Source organism: Pleurodeles waltl, chromosome 4_1 (assembly GCF_031143425.1).
Source record: "Pleurodeles waltl isolate 20211129_DDA chromosome 4_1, aPleWal1.hap1.20221129, whole genome shotgun sequence".
NCBI lineage: Eukaryota > Metazoa > Chordata > Amphibia > Caudata > Salamandridae > Pleurodeles > Pleurodeles waltl.
The window spans coordinates 59172197-59192243 of NC_090442.1; the positions used below are offsets into that span (position 1 = coordinate 59172197).

Consider the following 20047-nt stretch of genomic DNA (forward strand, 5'->3'; position numbering starts at 1 on the left):
TGTAATGTATGATAATAAGGCCACTATCTGCAATTACCCAGCAAACTAAGCAACAGAACTGGTACAGCATCTGTAATGAACCAGAGTGAAATGTTCCATCCCAAGTCAGCATCTCTAATACCCTAGTATGTAATGCACTATCCTCAGGCCTGCATCAGTAAAGCCTGAATATATAATGCTCATAAAATGTAATGCACTATCCCCAGGTTTCCATAAAGCCACATTATGCAATGCACCATCCCTAGACCAGGATCTGCAATGCCTATAATATGTGATGACAATCTCTAATACAGCATTGTTAAGGCCATATTATGTAATACACCATCCCCAGGCCAATTGTCCATAATGCCCCAGTAGTTAAAACACTATCCCAATGCCAGTATGAATAATGCCTGTATTTAAAAGGCAATATCCTATTGCCAGTATTTGGAAATGCATAGTAGGTAATGCACTATCCCAGGCTGGTATTCATAATAATACATCATGTAAAATAACAAAACAAGACCAGTTTCTGTAACACCCCAATATTTAAAGTGCTTTCACCAAGTCAGTATCTGCAAACCCCATTTTGCTGCAATACTACCTACTCTATGAATCCTGCACTTCATCAGTCCTGGGCAGAGTTATTTATCTATTATATCTTCTCAGTCTCTTCATGATGATCTGTCCAACAGTTCCTTTTTAGGTCGAGCGTTAGCGTTCGACGTGTAGTATACTTAAGTATACTTATACTGTGAAGAAAAGCTATTTGATTTGTTAGTTGCAGTGTCCTTCAAAAATCATTGCTTGCTAGTGGTCAGTTCTGCCTCTTTGTTCTGCCTTTTTTCACTTTGGGAGCAGCACAAAGTACTGTGTAATTACTCTATGTCCTGTTTATCTCTTCTGTAAGGGACTTTTTTTTGGCATTTGCCTGTTTCACCTCAACAGTGGGGGTGCTTGTTCAGTCCCTCCTCCCCACCAGCACCCTCTGCAAACATAATAAAAACAGTGGGGGTCTTTTCAAGGGCCAGCTCGCTCTCTTCCTGTTATTTCCAGTATGTCTGGCAATAAAACTCCAGTCAGTAATTTACAACGCTAAGATCTCTAATTCGGGCAAACACAACACAATTGCATTCCAAATGCTTGTTATTTTGTGCCCTCACAGCCAAACAGTTTTTCCAACAGGAACTGTAAACACTGCTCCTCCTTCCCGACCCCCCCATACACCACATTCCCACTCCCACCCGTGCTTTATTCAACATCTGAGCCGACTGCTCTTCCGAAGACCTTGTCAGCTTGGGTGGCCATCTTTAAAACAATCTTTGAATTGTCCGGATCCCGGTGAACCAGCCGCATTTAAATCCTTAGTAAATTGGTATCAGTGTAATGTGTTCTCATTTCATTTTATTTTCCAGCTGTGCTTCTCCCTTTACCTAGTCTCCCTACTTTCTTTTACTTATGCCGCAATCCCGTTCTAGAAACTTCTGTGAACTGCGCATCCCATGGTGGGCGTTTAGTTTGTAAATTGCAGGCAGTATTAAACTGGTGCAGTTTAGGTTTGCTAGTGTTCCATGTCTCCCAAGGGAATACGTTTTATAGGAAATGTGATCACTTTTCTAGTTCTATAATTAAAACTGTAAATGTGTTCTAGGTGGGCTTTCAGGACAACCACATGTGCCTTTTTAGGGTCGAGCCTGCGTTGCATGCGCTCCCGCATGCGTATCGCAGCGAGACACTTTTGTATTTAGAAAAGGGCGCGGAGCCCTGTCAACTTCACGTCAGTGTTTTTTATTGGTTCGTGGGCTTGCCTAATAAAATCTGCTTGCTTTCATTAGTGGAAGGCACGCATACGTCATGCCTTTTCCGGTGGCTAGCACTCCTCAAGCGCAGCGACCAAGTACAGAAAACATGGGAGGCTCGCTGTTTTCCATCAGGCTCGTGGACTTCTTTTTCTCTAATTTACGACCGCGATCTCGCTTGGCAGAAGTCGAGCGCTTTACATAGTTCATTTCACTTTTTCGGGTTATGTACATAAATGCACTTTTGCCCGATAGGTGAAAAGTATGGTTAGGAGTTTACAACGCGATCAGCTCTAACATGAGCAAACGCGAGACCCGTTGCATTGTAAATGCTTGTTATGAATTGTCATGCATTGTTATTCTCGGGCGATGGTGGTGGGAGAGGCTTCTGTTGGTTGAGGTTTCTATATTTAATGGGGTCAGATTTCCGGGGGTTACTGCAAGTGTATTTTTAAGGCGACAGTTCCCTCCACCGAAGTTGAGAATAGTAAACTCTCTTCACGGATGTACTACAGGGTACTAAACGACATAACCCATGTATTTGTGAAACACGTGTTATGGAAGTGATATGTTATGCTAAAAGGTCCTGTATTCAGTCACCCATCCTTGTGTTGGTTCTGTTACTAACCGAAAACCTGCATGGCAGACCCTGTAGTATTGTGAAGGAGAAAAGCAAATTGCCAACCAAAAATCCTCCAAGTCATCCTGCTTTAACGCCGTCAATGTTCAGCACTCCCTCAGGTTCTACAAATACATGTATACATGCATACATGCATAAGGATGGATACCAGACCGCCACCTGGGAGCACCCCAGTACTCATACACGCATATCCGAATCTCACATTAGTAAATGCAACAAACAAGGTTGTGTTGTGGTTAAGTTGACTTTGAGCCCCTATAGCTCAGCTTGAATTTATAATTACATTTTTGAGCTTTCAAATTAAGAGCCACGATTTGCTAGTTGTTTCTTTGAAACCGCACACTTTTTTTCTGAACTCATATAAAGTGTGTGCTTTATGGATATATGTACAATGACTCTTTAAATCCTGTGTATACTTGGCATCTAGTTGCAAACTAACTGCTTTTTACACTTGGTGTTTGTGAGCAATTGAGCATAAGGTTAGAAACTTTATTTACAGTGTTTGTTTTGCCTCGAGGCACATGTTGTCATTAGTTGCACTTTGTTTCATTCCATGCTATCTACAAATTGTATGTTCTCTCCATATGTACGTAGATATGTTTAGGCTTTGTACGTTGTGCTTTTGTATTTTTGTACGGCACATGTTTTACAGATTTACAGTGGCACGGGTGAATGAGACACCTATGCGTGCATCACCAGTGCCGTCTACATTCTCTGGATGGTGGAGCTCCTGTGATCAGCAGGCAGACAGGTAGAGTTTAGAAAGGCTACTTCATGTGAACACCGATATTTTACTTCTTTAGCACGTTTTTTTCTTTAGTCGTGTATGTGGTCACAGTTTGATTTCCTTTGCATAGTTTCACATGCCTTTCTGTTCTTTCATTCAACCCCTGTTTATTCCACGTCCTTTATTTCAGGTTCTCCGACGCACCAGTCACCACTTGCTTTAACACCCCCCACAATTTTCTCTTTTTATTTCCCTCAACATTAATTCTACATATAATTATTTTTGTGTGTACATGGTCCTTTCATATCTCACAGTCCAGAGTCGGGGTTGGTTCTTTTCTCTATTTCTCGATGTTAATGGAGACTCGAGAAGGACAACTTCTTGGTGACATTTCGGAATAACAGAAATAGCAATTCACCCGTTCCTTGCTGGGTCAATTATTGGTCCATTCGTTTGCCTATCCATCAGTGACCTCCCTCATCCATGAATTTGTTCACTTCTATCTCTTTAATTGCAGAGCCTCCCCCACTGCCCTCCACAGAGTTCTTCTGTTTATAATGCAAACTCAGCCACCGGAGTAGCGCTCTAAAGCTGTGTAAATGAATGGAATGCACATGGCACCGACCACAAGAGATGCTAAAATGCAAGCCAAAGATCCTTGACAGTTTAAAGAAAGTGATCTTCCTAGTGAATAACCTGAACACTTGTGCCATTTAGCCACAAACTCCTTCAGATGTTGTTTGCGTAAATAATCCTGCCACCAGACGCAGCATTTCTAAGGAGTTTTAATTGCCACACATTTATGATCTATATTTTGGTCACTGCTTGCAGACTGGTTCCTCAGAGCAAAATTTGGTTAAGTATTTCTCTTCATTTTATCTTAATTGAAGTAAATTAAGGCACATGAAAACAACAGGTAGTGGATCAATGTGTTCGGTTCTTCGCAGTTCGTGTTTTAGCCATTTTTTGGTAACCACCACAGAGAAGATAAGCTTAACTTGCTACCATAAACTCATTCCTCTCTAGTCCATCTCCAGCCAGGCTTTGGCTCATCTCAAGGTTTATGCAGGCCATCTTTGTGTCCAGCAGTCTTTATTCCACGGAGTCAGCATTTTTCTTGCTGCCTCCTCTCTGCCACGCTTAAGCCATCAGCCTGCTCCTTTCTAGAGAGTTCCTTATATTTTTGGGCACGGGGTCTCATTGTATGTTCCATTCACACCAGGGCCCCCCTTCTGTTGTTCTCTTGGCATGCACGCTTTGCAATTCTCCCCCATGTTGCTCTCAGGATATATTGTACAGTTTGACAATCATAGCATGGCATGGGCACATGCACCATGCTAATCAATGTTCCCTTTTAGGCCCTCCTTAAATAATAATGGGCACTGCACCGCTGATCGTGGTCAATGTTTATCCCAAGCTCAGTTAGCTCCTCACCATACTTTAAAGCCTCTCTGCCAAGCCTACCTCAAAACTCTACAGTTAACACTTCCAAAAATACATCCACCCCGTTCCATAATCTATGATTTGCTCCTAAAATAAAGCCATCCCCATTAATCCCTCCTCTCTCCAAAATAAAATCTTTGCCCCTTCCCCCAAGGAAACAAGCATTTCTATCTGAATTAGCATGGCAGATTTAAATTAGAATGCTAAATGGAAACATTTTAATTTTTTGCTGCAGATAGAGGAAGGAGGCAAATGGAAGTGTTTTAGTTATATGCAGGGCTACTGGAATTATGTGGTAAGAAAGGACCAAATTATATGGCAGGGTTGACCAAATTATGTGGCAACAAAAATCCACTTAGGCATTTACAATGCTAATAGCTCTAACTCTCGCAAATGCGAGACCTATTGCATTGTGAATGCTTGTTATATTTGCAACTTGAAGCACACCCTAGTTCAGGTGTCATTTCCAGCAGGTTGGTTGTGTGCTCCCTTCAGGAAATCAATATTACTCACACTAAAAGCTGACAAGTTCTACCATCACCACCAGTGTTCTCCCACATTTATGTGATTACTCTATTAACAGTACCACACGACCCCGTAAACATGGGAGAAATCTACTGTCCAGCTTGTTTTAAAAAGCATGTTTTCTCTGTCAAATTTAGGGCTGTCAGCATCACACTATCACTGTCTTGAAACACCCCTCAAAGCAACTCTCCTCTGGATAATCACACAGAATAACTTAGTGGTGCTGCCCAGAATATTTTATGAGTAACCCTGTAGATTGTGCGCCACACGCAGTTCTGCAGCCCATACTTTAACCTACTAAACAGTAATTACGAGAACTGGAACCGCCAGTTACACTTAGCCCTCTGCCATTGGTTGATTTATTTCTCTTACATTTTACTGCATCATACAGACACACTAATACTTAGGCCAGTTTTCTTTCGCTTTGCAGTAGCTTAACCCCTTCGCTGCCAGGCCTTTTCCCCCTCCTGTGTGGAGCCTTTTTTTGGCTAATTGGTGCAGTTCGCGCTTAGGCCCTCATAACTTTTTGTTCACATAAGCTACCCACGCCAAATTTGCGTCCTTTTTTTCCAACATCCTAGGGATTCTAGAGGTACCCAGACTTTGTGGGTTCCCCAGAAGAAGGCCAAGAAATTAGCCAAAATACAGTGAAAATTTCGTTTTTTCAAAAAAATGGGAAAAAGGGGCTGCAGAAGAAGGCTTGTGGTTTTTTCCCTGAAAATGGCATCAACAAAGGGTTTGCAGTGCTAAAATCACCAGCTTCCCAGCTTTAAGGAACAGGCAGACTTGAATCAGAAAACCCAATTTTTCAACACAATTTTGGCATTTTACTGGGACATACCCCATTTTGATGATTTTTTGTGCTTTCAGCCTCCTTCCAGTCAGTGACAGAAATGGGCATGAAACCAATGCTGGATCCCAGAAACCGCAACATTTCCGAAAAGTAGACAAAGTTCTGCATTCAGCAAGGGGTAATTTGTGTAGATCCTACAAGGGTTTCCTACTGAAAATAACAACTGAAAAAGAAACATATTGAAATTGAGGTGAAAAAAACATCAATTTTTCTCTACGTTTTACTCTGTAACTTTTTCCTGCAATGTCAGATTTTCGAAAGCAATATACCGTTACGTTTGCTGGACTCCTCTGGTTGCAGGGATATATAGGGCTTGTAGGTTCATCAAGAACCCTAGGTACCCAGAGCCAATAAATGAGCTGCACCCTGCAGTGCGTTTTCATTCTATACCGGGTATACAGCAATTCATTTGCTGAAATATAAAGAGTGAAAAATAGCTATCAAGAAAACCTTTGTATTTCCAAAAAGGGCACAAGATAAGGTGTTGAGGAGCAGTGGTTATTTGCACATCTCTGAATTCCGGGGTGACCATACTAGCATGTGAATTACAGGGCATTTCTCAAATAGATGTCTTTTTTACAAACTCTCTTATATGTGGAAGGAAAAAATGTAGAGAAAGACAAGGGGCAATAACACTTGTTTTGCTAATCTATGTTCCCCAAAGTCTCCTGATAAAAATTATACCTCACTTGTGTGGGTAGGCCTAGTGCCCGCGACAGGAAATGCCCCAAAACGCAACATGGACACATCACATTTTTTAAAAGAAAACAGACGTGTTTTTTGCAAAGTGCCTACCTGTAGATTTTGGCCTCTACCTCAGCCGGCACCTAGGGAAACCTACCAAACCTGTGCATTTTTGAAAACTAGAGACCTGGGGGAATCCAAAATGGGGTGACTTGTGGGGCTCTGACCAGGTTCTGTTACCCAGAATCCTTTGCAAACCTCAAAATTTGGCTAAAAAAACACATTTTCCTCACATTTCGGTGACAAAAAAGTTCTGGAAACTGAGAGGAGCCACAAATTTCCTTCCACCCAGCGTTCCCCCAAGTCTCCCGATAAAAATGATACCTCACTTGTGTGGGTAGGCCTAGCGCCCGTGACAGGAAATGCCCCAAAACACAACGTGGACACATCACATTTTTTTAAAGAAAACAGAGGTGTTTTTTGCAAAGTGCCTACCTGTAGATTTTGGCCTCTAGCTCAGCCGGCACCTAGGGAAACCTACCAAACCTGTGCATTTTTGAAAACTAGAGACCTAGGGGAATCCAAGATGGGGTGACTTGTGGGGCTCTGACCAGGTTCTGTTACCCAGAATCCTTTGCAAACCTCAAAATTTGGCTAAAAAAACACATTTTCCTCACATTTTGGTGACAGAAAGTTCTGGAGTCAGAGAGGAGCCACAAATTTCCTTCCACCCAGCGTTCCCCCAAGTCTCCCGATAAAAATGATACCTCACTTGTGTGGGTAGGCCTAGTGCCCGTGACAGGAAATGCCCCAAAACACAACGTGGACACATCACATTTTTTTAAAGAAAACAGAGGTGTTTTTTGCAAAGTGCCTACCTATAGATTTTGGCCTCTAGCTCAGCCGGCACCTAGGGAAACCTACCAAACCTGTGCATTTTTTAAAACTAAAGACCTAGGGGAATCCAAGATGGGGTGACTTGTGGGGCTGTGACCAGGTTCTGTTACCCAGAATCCTTTGCAAACCTCGAAATTTGGCTAAAAAAACACATTTTCCTCACATTTTGGTGACAGAAAGTTCTGGAGTCAGAGAGGAACCACAAATTTCCTTCCACCCAGTGTTCCCCTAAGTCTCCCAATAAAAATGATACCTCACTTGTGTGGGTAGGCCTAGCGCCCGTGACAGGAAACGCCCCAAAACACAACGTGGACACATTACATTTTTTTTAAAGAAAACAGAGGTGTTTTTTGCAAAGTGCCTACCTGTAGATTTTGGCCTCTAGCTCAGCTGGCACCTAGGGAAACCTACCAAACCTGTGCATTTTTGAAAACTAGAGACCTAGGGGAATCCAAGATGGGGTGACTTGTGGGGCTCTGACCAGGTTCTGTTACCCAGAATCCTTTGCAAACATCAAAATGTGGCTAAACAAACACGTTTTCCTCACATTTCGGTGACAGAAAGTTCTGGAATCTGAGAGAAGCCACAAATTTCCTTCCACCCAGCGTTCCCCCAAGCCTCCCGATAAAAATGATACCTCACTTGTGTGGGTAGGCCTAGCGCCCGTGACAGGAAATGCCCCAAAACACAACGTGGACACATCACATTTTTTGAAAGAAAACAGAGGTGTTTTTTGCAAAGTGCCTACCTGTAGATATTGGCCTCTAGCTCAGCCGGCACCTGGGGAAACCTAGCAAACCAGCGCATTTTTGAAAACTAGAAACCCAGGGGAATCCAAGATGGGGTGACTTGTGGGGCTCTGACCAGGTTCTGTTACCCAGAATCCTTTGCAAACCTCAAAATTTGGCTAACAAAACACGTTTTCCTCACATTTCGGTGACAGAAAGTTCTGGAATCTGAGAGAAGCCACAAATTTCCTTCCACCCAGCGTTCCCCAAGTCTCCCAATAAAAATGATACCTCACTTGTGTGGGTAGGCCTAGCGCCCGTGACAGGAAATGCCCCAAAACACAACGTGGACACATCAAATTTTTTTAAGAAAACAGAGGTGTTTCTTGCAAAGTGCCTACCTCTAGATTTTGGCCTCTAGCTCAGCCGGCACCTAGGGAAACCTACCAAACCTGTGCATTTTTGAAAACTAGAGACCTAGGGGAATCCAAGATGGGTTGACTTGTGGGGCTCTGACCAGGTTCTGTTACCCAGAATCCTTTGCAAACCTCAAAATTTGGCTAAAAAACACATTTTCCTCACATTTCGGTGACAGAAAGTTCTGGAATCTGAGAGGAGCCACAAATTTCCTTCCACCCAGCGTTCCCCCAAGTCTCCCGATAAAATGATACCTCACTTGTGTGGGTAGGCCTAGCGCCCGCGACAGGAAATGGCCCAAAACACAACGTGGACTCATCACATTTTTTCATAGAAAACAGTGCCTACCTGTGGATTTTGGCCTCTAGCTCAGCCGGCACTTGGGGAAACCTAGCAAAGCAGCGCATTTTTGAAAACTAGAAACCCAGGGGAATCCAAGATGGGGTGACTTGTGGGGCTCTGACCAGGTTCTGTTACCCAGAATCCTTTGCAAACCTCAAAATTTGGCTAAAAAGACACGTTTTCCTCACATTTCGGTGACAGAAAGTTCTGGAATCTGAGAGGAGCCACAAATTTCCTTCCACCCAGCGTTCCCACAAGTCTCCCGATAAAAATGATACCTCACTTGTGTTGGTAGGCCTAGCGCCCGCGACAGGAAATGGCCCAAAACACAACGTGGACACATCACATTTTTTCATAGAAAACAGTGCCTACCTGTGGATTTTGGCCTCTAGCTCAGCCGGCACCTGGGGAAACCTAGCAAACCAGTGCATTTTTGAAAACTAGAAACCGAGGGGAATCCAAGTTGGGGTGACTTGTGGGGCTCTGACCAGGTTCTGTTACCCAGAATCTTTTGCAAACCTCACAATTTGGCTAAAAAAACACGTTTTCCTCACATTTCGGTGACAGAAAGTTCTGGTCGCCTACAAGGTCGCTCCCCTTGCGTGACGGCGCAAAAAAAAGATCCCTGGTGCCTAGTGGTTTCTTCCCCCCTTGGGGGCAGATTGACCTACAAGGGGGGCAGAAATGGTCTAAATCAATTTGGCCCCCCAGGGGAGCGACCCTTGCCTAATGGGTCGCTCCCAATCTCTAAAAAAACAAACAAACAAAAAAAAAAACTAAAAAAAACAATTTGCCCTGGCGCCTAGAGGTTTCTGCCCCCCCTGGGGGCAGATCGGCCTAATACCAATAGGCCGATCTGCCCCCAAGGGGGGCAGAAATGGCCTAAAATAAATTTGCCCCCACCCCCCGGGGAGCGACCCTTGCCTACAAGGTCGCTCCCCTTGCGTGACGGCGCAAAATAAAGATCCCTGGTGCCTAGTGGTTTCTGCCCCCCTTGGGGACAGATTGACCTACAATCGGCCAATCTGCCCCCAAGGGGGGCAGAAATGGTCTAAATACAATTTGCCCCCCAGGGGAGCGACCCTTGCCTAATGGATCGCTCCCCATCTCTAAAAAAACAAACAAACAAAAAAAAAATTGCCCTGGCGCCTAGAGGTTTCTGCCCCCCTTGGGGGCAGATCGGCCTAATACCAATAGGCCGATCTGCCCCCAGGGGGGGCAGAAATGGCCTAAAATAAATTCCCCCCCCTCCTCCCCCCGGGGAGCGACCCTTGCCTACAAGGTCGCTCCCCTTGCATGACAGCACAAAAAAAAGATCCCTGGTGCCTAGTGGTTTCTGCCCCCCTTGGGGGCAGATTGACTTAAAATTGGCCGATCTGCCCCCAAAGTGGGCAGAAATGGCCTAAATACAATATGCCCCCCAGGGGAACGACCCTTGCCTAAGGGGTCGCTCCCCTTACGTGAAAAACAAACAAACAAAAAAAAACTCCCTGGTGTCTAGTGGTTTGGGCAGATTGGCCTCATAAAAATAGGCCAATCTGCCCTCAAGGGGGGCAGAAATGGCCTAAATATAATTTGCCTCCTAGGGGAGCGACCCTTGCCTAAGGGGTCGCTCCCCACCTCAAAAAACAAAAACTAAACAAAAAAATAATAATAATAATTATCCCTGGTGCCTAGAGGTTTCTGCCCCCAGGGGGGGCAGAAAAGGCCTTCAAAAAAAATGCCCCCCCCTGGGAGCGACCCTTCCCCAAGGGGTCGCTCCCTTTCGTCAGTTACATAAATAAAAAAAGACATCCCTGGTGTCTAGTGGGCGTTTTGACAGCCGGATTGCTTTACAATCCGACTGCCAAAACGCAGAGAGAGACTTTAAAGGGAAGGAAATACATTTCCTTCCCTTTGAAGCCTCTCTGCCTCCTCCCCGTGATCGGAAGCGAAATGCAAAGCCCCTTGGGGGTGTGGGGGGGAACCCCTCAGAGGGAGCGCTAGCGCTCCCTCTGGGCTGGGTGCCCAGGACGTAATGGTTACGTCCTGGGCACAGCAGCACTGTGCCGCAGGACGTAACCATTACGTCCGCGGCACAGAAGGGGTTAACACCACAGCTCTCACAGACGCTGTAACTAACAAAAACATGATCTTTCAGGAGTGAGAGGCAAAAATATAAAGAGCCAGTGTTCCCAGATTTTTAGAGCATTCTCTAGCACAAAGCCAACCAAAAAGGTGTCCAAAGTAGCCCAATATTGCTACTTTAAGGAAGATGGGGCAGTGGTAGGCAGTAGCTGGAGAAGTAGATGGAAATGTGTGGCTGGACAGTCTCACAGAAGAGGTAAGCGCAGAATTTCTGCTCTTGCGAACTATGGGCCATATGTACGAACACATTTTCCCATTGACATAGAATGGGAAAAACCCTTTGCTACATCTGGCTCTGTATACCTTCGCTGATCCTTGAAAGAGAGCGATAAGGCGAATTATATTTTTGTTCCGCCACCCACATGTAGTTAGTCCGAGCACAGCTTTTGATTGGGCAGAAGTTGCGTGCTTACACTGTAAAGAGTACGAATTTCACTCCTATTGGCTGCCGAGGCTGCTCCCTCGTTTAGGATGGCTTCCTCTTCCCAACGTAATGACGGCGACGCGTAAACGGAAATGCGCATGTGCAGACAAGAGCAAGATGGTGCGCGCGCTTCGAGAGCTTCTGGTGGCAGAGCTGTGGGCCCCACGAGAAGCAGCCGTGCATGCCTGCTCTCCAGTGCACTGTAGCACTGCGCGCCTTAACCCTCGCCGTGTGCACCCTGCCCTCTTCCTCGCCGTCTTTCTTTGTCTGCCATGCTGATGGCAAGTGGCAGGGCGGCCTTGCTGCAGGCCTCAGAGTCATTTACCGCACGGGATGCATCCTCCCCCCCCCCCCCCCCAGCGCCTCTCGGCCCTCCTCCCTTCCTCTACCCTGCCTTGGACTGTCTCAAACGTTTCTTCGCTCGCCCTTGGGAGCAGCCTCCTCTTTTCACCCCTCCATCCATCCTCCTTCCCTAGGCAGCACATGCCGCCCAAGATCAATCTGTGAGCCCGGTTGTGCACTCCACTCCCCCCTGCACCCTCAGGACCCATCCGGTCAGACCAAGGGCCGACCTTACCTCCCTGAACACTGACTTCACTCAGGCAAAACCACAGGTGACAGAAGGGTTCAGTACTTGGCAGCATGCTGACTGTAATAATATGCAAATCATAAGATTGAAGCCCTCGTGGCTCACTGACTCAGCCTTATATCCTTCCTTTACCGTCCTCATTACTGTTGAGGCAATACTGTTGTTATGACTTGTATTATTCTTCATTGGCAGAGCTATTGCCAGCGGAATTGAGTTTGTTTCTACATTAAAACAGGTACACCTCTGATAAGAATCACTTAATGGTGGCGCTCTATTCGTTTGATGCAGTCTAGGCTGCCCTAGTCTAGCAGCTGGGCAGGGCCCTCTCGACCTTTCCTGAGGGAGTGTTTCTTTATGTAAGCCAACCTCATTTTGGTCCAGGCGCACTTACCTTTGGGTGCAACCTCTCTCCTTAGTTAGTGCAGTACCTTGCAATCGCTTCTGCGACTGCACTCTATGCATTTGTAAATCTGAAGTCTTTCTCCATGTGCAGTCTCTCGATCCCTTTCCCTCGATCACATTTACTCTCTCTGTCCATCACTCTGTTACTGTTCCTCCTCGTCATTAATCTTTTTCTTCGCATCTCCTTTTCTTCATTCGTTGTAATTTTGTCCCTCCACATATCTTGTTTTGGGACAGTCGCTCGTCTCCCAACCTGGCCCAAGGTCCCTTCCAGTCTGTGTTGTAAGTGCAGACGCCACTCCATCCTTGTTCTCTTCCTCCCCACTTTAGAAAGTCATCTCACTCATGCCTGTACTTTAATACCCTACCATTATTTCGAAAACGCCAGTGCTCATGTGTGCCTTAACATTTAGGTACGTTTTTATTCATGAATTGCTATGTTGCTTTAATACCAGCCTAAACACTAAAATCCTTGTGCGTCCTATGTTGCAATCATTTTCAGTTCAGCATCCACGTTTTATTTCGTGTTGCACAACTGCTCATTTTCTTTACTGTGGTAAGAATAACCTCGGTCAGAAGATTAGGACAACAGCGCGATAATTTTACAATATAATGGTACCACCTCCTGTATCAGTTTGTGAAGGTCTTCTGGCTTTCTTTCTCAGCAGAAGATCCTGGCACCTGCTCGTTAGTGAAGATCAGTTAGTTGCATTCTTCTCACGTGTGCTTGCTTCAATTCACTTGTGTTTAAAAAATGTATAAACGTGGCAAACGTTTGTGTGTTTTTAGCATTATACTCCAGCTGATTTAGGGTGGAAGCTCTGGTCTGTTGAAACAGCGATTGCCTTGCTTGCAGATCGGCTGTTACAGACTTTATATGCTGTCCTGATTGTTGTTTTTGCCTTTTTACGCTGACTCTCTTTGTCTCTAGTTCTGTTTCTCGCTATTCTTCCTGCTGCGTTTCCTCCATGTCTGTGCTTTCGGTCTCTTGCCGCTTGTTGTAATCTTTGTAGGCTATCCTGTTTTTTATTTTTTTATTTTACACACTGTCTTTCTCTGTCCCCTCTAACATTCTGTCTCCAGATCTGTTTCTCTCCATCTGTCCTGCAGCTATCCCTCGATGTCTGTGCTTTCGTTCTCTCTCACCTCTTGCTGTAGACTTAACCTCCTCCCCATTTTCTGTCCACCACTTTTCTCTCTGCTCCTGATGCTGCCTCTTGTAACCTCTTTAATTTAAGATGGACTGCCATTCCTACAAACACCATTTTCTCTGCATTACTCGTGCATGTGTTTATTCTCTGTCCCCTTCACAGTGGTTGGGGTTGGTTATCCAGTATCTTTGGTCCTTCTGCACCTGGCCCTGAGAAGGAAGGGGTGCACCTCCCACATGGCATCTGGCACCATCGGTCAATATGTCACAGCTTCTTTGCTGGGGAAATTTTATTAAAATATGACGCATTGCAGCGCAGTATCTGAAGTTGCTGCGCAATGATGCATCAAAAGGAAGATTCTGTTCTGTGTTGCATCAAAGGGAGAGTAGAACAGATCTGGCACTGTTTTTCTCACTTTAAGCGGAATGGTACACTATGTGAGTATAGTGTGAAAGGGTGAGTGGGTGCAGCACTTTGAAACCCATTCCACTCCCTAATTTTCTTCTGTCTGCATCTTCTATGTTCACCGCCTTTCTCCCTTTTTTGCTAATTTCTCTCCTTATTCTTTTTCTTATAATATTTTATTTGCTACCTTTCTTGTTCTGCATCTTTTTTCAACATCCACTGCCTGTGTTCCGCAGTTTTAATTTTCATTGTTTTCCCTTTCTTTCCTTCTCTGTTCTCAGATTGTACCTAACTGCTTCTTCAGAATTTGTATTTGATCGCTCCCTTTTCAAACTTCTCTGCCCCAGACTGCTGTTTTCCTACTCTACTTATTTATTTCTCCGCCTATGATCAAAATTCTGGAACACCCTATTTATCACCAGGGATAACATTTAATATTTCAGGTAAAAATTATCTATAAAGATGAGGAAACAAACCTTATTCTGTGTTCATCATTTCCCGCTATCCTGGTGTATCTCGCCTGTTATCAGTCATAAGACATTTAGTATCTAAAATAATCTTAATTTATTTCATATAAATTATCTTTATACACATAGATGCTTATAATTAAATAAATTATAACAAAACATGAAATGATACATACAAAAATATTTGTTAAACTCTCTTCCTTGGTATTTAAAACGGCATGGTAAAAGCAACCTTCATTCCTTTCAAAGCAATTGAACTCCATCTTCATCATTTAGATGTTGTTTTACAGGAAAAATGTCCTTCCCCAAACTCAACATCAGTGAACTTCAAGTCGGAAATCAAGGTGGAGAAACTGTTTCGGTTATATGCGGTCATCACAAGCCTTTTTCTGGATGCTTAGCCACTTATTCATTTTCAAAACATGATGTTAATCCATCCAATCCCAGACCAGTGGTGCTACAAATAAAAAAAAACTGATTACGATCATATAAGAGAACTGTATGGAAACCAATTACAATTTGTATAGTTATAATAATTGTGTTACTCATTTTTCCCCTCATCAATCAACTGATAACATCTGGTATATAGTCACACCTTAGTAGATCTAACTTAGTTAATAAGTGTTCCACAGTACAAATAGTGTACACAGACTTGCAGCAGCACAATAGGCCTGGACCCTGGGGGTATACAGCCTTACTGCAGATAGGTGACGCTGCTGACGGCTCTGTGATCTTGGCCAAGGCAAGTTCTGGGGAGCCCACTGCTTGAGTCTGAGCAGTCCTGGAGTGGTAATAACTGCAGCATGACTGGCATTAAATCAGCTCCTGTACGTGTGCAATTGAGAGAACTACAAGATGGATGCTGCTGGTGTCTGTCTGGTTTGCAGCTGTACCTCTTCCCTTTGATTTGCAGTGTACTGGGGACAAAGAAAGGACATGCAGATCTACTGATCTAGAAATGGTCTAGTAAATGGTTCTTCTTTTATGTACTCAAATGCCCTAATTATGAGTGATTCTGTTTTTTCCTACCCCTGCACATGCCCTTGTTTATGCAGGAGTCAGAATTGTGAGTTGTGTAGAAATGTGTGCACCTGTTAATTACTGGGTTTCATTATAAAGTCCTCACCAGTTATTAACTTTTTTAGGATGTAAAACCTGTAATCTAAAAGGAGAACTTGTACAGTATTTATTGTAACATGCAGGATTTTCAGTAGTAAGCTGGCATTTCTTATCCAGTTGTTCAGCTTCTCCTTGTTTATTTAGCCAGGTGGCACTCCACTTACCTTTAAGATCAAAGGGGACTTGTTGGACCTGGCTTTTTGACAGGGACATCCCCAAACTTTTTGCCTCCTTCCTCCTATTTCTTCTGACCTGTTGTTGTTGGCTTTTGACCTCTGGGCACTTTACCACTGCTAACCAGTGCTAAAGTGCATATGCTCTCTGGGTAAATTGTACTACTGATTGGTTTATCCATGATTGACTATTTAATTTACTTGTAAGTCCCTGGTAGAGTGCACTACATGTGCCTAGGGCAGGTAGATTAAATGCTACTAGTGGGCCTGCAGCACTGGTTGTGCCACCCACCTCAGTAGCCCCTTAACCCTGTCTCAGGCCTGCCATTGCAAGGCCTGTGTGTGCAGTTTCACTGCCACTTCGACTTGGCATTTAAAAGTACTTGCCAAGCCTAGAACTCCCCTTTTACTACATATAAGTCATCCCTAATGTGTGCCCTAGGTAACCCCTAGAGCAGGGTGCTGTGTAGGTAAAAGGCAGGACATGTACCTGTGTAGTTATATGTCCTGGTAGTGTGAAACTCCTAAATTCGTTTTTACACTACTGTGAGGCCTGCTCCTTTCATAGGCTAACATTGGGGCTGCCCTCATACACTGTTGAAGTGGCAGCTGCTGATCTGAAAGGAGCAGGAAGGTCCTATTTAGTATGGCCAGAATGGTAATACAAAATCCTGCTGACTGGTGAAGTCGGATTTAATATTACTATTCTAGAAATGCCACTTTTAGAAAGTGAGCATTTCTTTGCACTAAAAACTTGTTGTGCCCTTCAATCCACGTCTGGCTAGGTTTAGTTGACAGCTCCTTGTGCATTCACTCAGACACACCCCAAACACAGGGTACTCAGCCTCACTTGCATACATCTGCATTTTGAATGGGTCTTCCTGGGCTGGGAGGGTGGAGGGCCTGCTCTCACACAAAGGACTGCCACACCCCATACTGGGACCCTGGCAGACAGGATTGAACTGAAAGGGGACTTGGTGCATTTCTTAGAGACTCTTTGAAGTCACCCCCACTTCAAAGGCACAACTTAGTATAAAACAGGGCCTCTGCCCTACCTCATCAGACACTTGCTGGAGAAGAAACCTGAACCAGAAACTACATCCTGCCAAGAAGAACTGCCTGGCTGCTCAAAGGACTCACCTGTCTGCTTTTCTACAAAGGACTGCTGCCTTGCTGAACTCTTGCCTGGCTGTAAAAGTGCTCTCCAAGGGCTTGGATAGAGCTTGCCTCCTGTTCCCTGAAGTCTCAGGACCAAAAAGACTTCACTCTTCCTCTTGGACGCTCCGTGCGCCGAACTTTTCGACGCACAGCTTGTTCCGCGGCAAGAAAAACGCCGCACACCGACGCTGATCAACGCAACGCCTTCGGGACGACCGAAACTTTGACGCCCGGCCTCGCAAGGACAACGCCGCCCGACTTCCCGGGAGAAATCGACGCAACGCCTGCAGTGAGATCAAAACTTTGACGCCCGGCCTCGCAAGGATAACGCCACCCGACTCCGCAGGAGAAATCGACGCGACGCCTGCCGTGAGATCAAAACTTTGACGCACGGCCTCGCAAGGACAACGCCGCCCGACTCCGCAGGAGAAATCGACGCGACGCCTGCCGTGAGATCAAAACTTTGACGCACGGCCTCGCAAGGACAACGCCGCCCGACTCCGCAGGAGAAATCGACACGACGCCTGCCGGGAGATCGAAACTTCGACGCGCAGCCCCGCAGAACGACGCGCAGCCGGAAAACAAGCAGGAAAATCCACGCACAGACCCGGGACATCTGGTAATCCCCGCGACCCACAGAAAGAGACTGTCCGCGCGCCGGAAAACGACGCCCGACTTCCCCGCGTGGAAAATAACGACGCAAGTCCGTGTGTGCTGGGGAGAAATCGACGCACACACCCTTTTTCCACGCACCTCTTCCTTTGTGGCCCTCTGAGGAGATTTTCCACCAGAAACCAGGTACTTTGTGTTTGAAAGAGACTCTGTATACTTTCTAAAGACTTAAGACACTTTATATCACTTTTCAGTGATATCTTTACAAATTCATATTGCAACTTTGATCGTTTTGACCTGAAGATACCCAGATAAATATTATATATTTTTCTAAATACTGTGTGGTGTATTTTTGTGGTGTTATGCTATGGTGTTGTATGATTTATTGCACAAATGCTTTACACATTGCCTTCTAAGTTAAGCCTGACTGCTCGTGCCAAGCTACCGGAGGGTGAGCACAGGCTGATTTTGGATTGTGTGTGACTTACCCTGACTAGCGTGAGGGTTCTTGCTTGGACAGAGGGCAACCTAACTGCCAACCAAAAACCCCATTTCTAACAGGACTGAAGTTAGTACCTTATACAATCAAATCCTTTCATCAGACTCTTGGACGGTGGAGCACCAACTGAAGTTCCATGGGGGAAAGACTGAGATCCTTTTTGGTCTGGGACCTCCCTTTCTGGCCACCTTCCTTAGACGACAAACCTGTTTGAGTAAACTGTGCTAAAAATCTAGGTATGACGTTTGACATGTGTCTGACATTATGAAACTAGATCAGAGGTCTCCAACCTTTTCTGTAGTAAGAACTACTTATGTTCAATAAAAGTCTTCCTGTGCTGCTATTATTATTAGTGTTGTAGTAGTGACCACAGCATACACGATTACATTTCTGGCAATGCCATTCAAGAATGTCAGCAGTGATCTCCTCAATGCATCAGCAAGATTACCACCAGTATTGTAAAATCAATTTGTCAGGCTTCTGCATGGGTAATACATAACAGCCATAACGTAATGCCCCAGACACCAATGTAATAAATTACCCTAGTTCCCATGAGGTATTACTCAAATATGAGCTTTGAATATAAAATAACACATGGCTTTATAAAGTGCACATGCATGCTGAAGGGTGAATTGGAACTGCAATTCCAGTTATCTCCCACCCCCACCACAGACTCAATAGTTGGAATGATTGTACTGGAAATTCATTTGAAATTCAACTCTTTTTTTCCCCCCCAAACCTCAGCTTATGAGTCTTGAAAATGCACAAACTTTCATCTCCAATATACACTTTTCAATATTGGTAGATAATTATTAATTTAGCCAAGCAAAAACTTCATTTAATAACCTGGGTTGCATACTGCAGAGCTACTTAAAGGGAGCTGGAGAGCTACCAGTAGCTCATGAGGTACTTGTTGGAGAAACCTGAACTAGATCAATGTGGTGGTCACTTCATGCTTGTTTTAACTTCACACTCTTAAATGTATTATTCATTTATTTGTGTGTTTCCACAAGATCCAGATTTTATAGGAGTTTATTGCTGCTAGGCTAGACTACAGTAATTGCATTTACATTGATTTACCCCAAATGCACTTTATACATTTCTGCTACTTCAAAATTCTGTGGCTAGACTAGTGGTCAAACACAAGCATGCTGGTCCTATTTCACTGGCCTTGGCCTCACTGCATTGGCTGCCTGTGAAGCTAGGAGTTATTTCACATCTCTGCTTAGTTCATCAAGCCCTTGTTGACCCTCTGCCTTCTTTTCAAATGTTTTTTGTTTTAGAGGCCAAATCACCGCCTACACGCAGAAAACTCATTTCTGAGCACTGTGCATAAGTTGAGACGAGTTTCCATTGGTGGTAGACATTGATGTGAGTTTCCATTGGCAGTAGAGCTTCTTCAGTTGCTGCAACCAGGTTCTGGAACACTCTCCCTCCTTTCCGAAGATGTATAACTCCACTTTTCAAATTCAGGAAGATACTCAAGACATGGATATTCCCTCGCTCTTCATTTTAAGTCTTGGATTTGAAATTCCTTAACCTGGTTGGTGAAGCTTTGAGTCTTCCACAACCCAGACGATACTTCGTATAGGGCTTTGAGACATTCACAAGGCCCAGGGTCACTGAGACTTTCATAGCCCAGATGATGCTGTAATCTAGCCCTTCACAGTGCTCAGAAGTGTATAGCTCTGAGACCTCCAGAAACAAAGTGAATCTGTACTACAGCAAGGTGAGACATTCACATTGATCCAGAGATGTAGACCTTTGAGAGCTCCACAGCTTGACTAATGCTTAGGGTAGCGCTTTGAGACATTCACATGACCCAGAGGTGCTGAGACCTCCTTAGCCCATGTGACTGTTAGTGTAACGTTTTGAGACATTCAAAGA

At 44.6% G+C, this 20047-nt stretch overlaps 1 protein-coding gene across 1 annotated transcript in view; it reads right to left on the reverse strand.

The window, feature by feature from the left end:
* Positions 1-14727: 14727 nt before the first annotated feature.
* LOC138286982 (mucin-22-like) overlaps positions 14728-20047 on the reverse strand; it is a 51109-nt gene continuing 45789 nt past the window's right edge. The window contains exon 7 of the mRNA XM_069227346.1: positions 14728-15056. The gene's annotated coding sequence lies outside the window, so the exon portion shown is untranslated. The remainder of the gene's footprint in view (positions 15057-20047) is intronic.